The 1696-nt window shown below is 43.7% G+C and overlaps 1 long non-coding RNA gene across 1 annotated transcript; it reads right to left on the bottom strand.

Annotated features, from left to right (window-relative positions):
- Nucleotides 1-436: 436 nt before the first annotated feature.
- On the bottom strand, nucleotides 437-1477 carry LOC138850621 (uncharacterized). Its single transcript, XR_011390600.1, has 2 exons — nucleotides 1259-1477; nucleotides 437-697 (listed from the first exon to the last, which is right to left on the bottom strand). It is a non-coding gene; the product is annotated as an uncharacterized lncRNA (long non-coding RNA).
- Nucleotides 1478-1696: the final 219 nt, after the last annotated feature.

Here is a 1696-nt window from a genome sequence, read left to right as displayed (position 1 = left end):
CTTGCTAATGCACCTGGGAAAGCAGTGGAAGATAGTCTGAGTACTTTGGCCCCTGCACTCACATATTGAGATCAGGACAGCTTTTTGGCTCCTGGGCTCAGCCTGGCCCAGCCCCAGCTCTTGTGGCCACTTGGGGAGTTATCCAGCAGATGGATAATTCTCTCTCTGTCTCAACCTTTCTCTCTGTAACTGTGTCTTTCAAATAAATAAAATAAAATAAAATGTAAATTTATACATTTGAAACACTTAGAACATACGGACACCATAGGAAATGTTGTTTACTATCATTCTGAATTTTGTAATGGAAATTTCCAGACCTGCCACAGCAGGCAGGTAGGGGACATTCTGATGTTTTGATGCAATTCAAAGGCTTGTATATTCTGGATATTATGGTGACTTGGCCATTACTCACTGTATATTAGAAAAGGACTCAGTATCAAAGTAACAAGGATTTATTTCCTGTCCACATCCACATGTCCACTGTGAGTTCTTAGGTGTAAAAGGTGGGCAGTGGATCTGCTCTATCTGGTCCTCCAGGACCCAGGATGACGGTGGCTCCGTGGAAAGAGAAATCAGGGAAAATTCATATCTCCTCTAAAATGCCTCGCACGCCATGTCTCATTCGTGACTTGGACTCACTGCTGCTTGGTGAGAACAAGTTGGAAAGAGACTAGCAAGTATGGTTCTCCAGGATTCCCTGCAAAGAAGAACAAGATAAAGGCAAAATATCCCTTCACTTCATTCTTCAAAGTGATTTCAACCTGTTGTGATGCTTTTTGTCCACTAATTCTTTAAACTCATATTTAAAGTGAAATTTGGATAAAAAGTATCCATACAGTTTTACAGTTGGTGTTAATTTCTTGACAAAGTACATCACTAACAATGACAAAAACAACTACATTAAACATCTATGAGTGGCCAAGAACTTCCCCTGGATTACCTCATGTTGTGAAACAGCTCCTCATATTATCTGGAGTTTATAGACAAGGAAACAAGACCCAGCTACCACAAGCAATTGGCCCAAAGTCAGAATCTGTCAAGTGCAGGGCCAGGAATTGAATCCAAAAGAGCTGAATCCCCAAATTATGATCTTTTCTGCTGTGGCCCAGGGTAGCAAATGCATCACACGGCTCCCAGTGACGGGGCCTATAAACAAAGCTGTGATTCAAGGCCTTTATAAGCCTTTACAGTGGTAAAATCAGGCTCTGATTCACATACATTAATATGCGAAAGCTACGAGGGAGCTGCTAGTACAAACCTCTCTCTTGAAGATAACTGTGCTGATGACATTAGAGTGAATTCACGTGGTGGCCTGGAAGTCTCTCTTTCTCACACTTCACACGCACAGTGTGAAAGGTAAGGTCTGTAGGGAGGCTTTGCCCTAAAGTCATCCAGGGATCCAGGTTCCTTCCAGAGACATTCTGATCCCCGTCCTAGCACTTGTCACCCCAGTGGGGCCACCACATCCAAGCTCCACCTGGTAAGAGAGCAGAAGGCATACACGATTCAGGTAGGAGGAGAAAGAAGGCACCGGGGACCCATGGAGGGAAGTGTAAAGACAAAATGACATTCCCTTGTTTTTGTGGTGGGAGGCGGGATTATGGGCTAAAAGTTGGGGATTTTATCAGCCACAGGTTAAAGATACACGCATCGAAAGAATCGCTTCTTGTCCTTTCCCCCTTTTCCTCTTTTCCAC

The sequence above is a fragment of the Oryctolagus cuniculus genome, chromosome 7 (genome assembly GCF_964237555.1).
Source record: "Oryctolagus cuniculus chromosome 7, mOryCun1.1, whole genome shotgun sequence".
NCBI classification, from domain to species: domain Eukaryota; kingdom Metazoa; phylum Chordata; class Mammalia; order Lagomorpha; family Leporidae; genus Oryctolagus; species Oryctolagus cuniculus.
The sequence above is the reverse complement of the archived record's forward strand: the minus strand, read 5'-3'. Positions and strand labels throughout refer to the sequence as shown.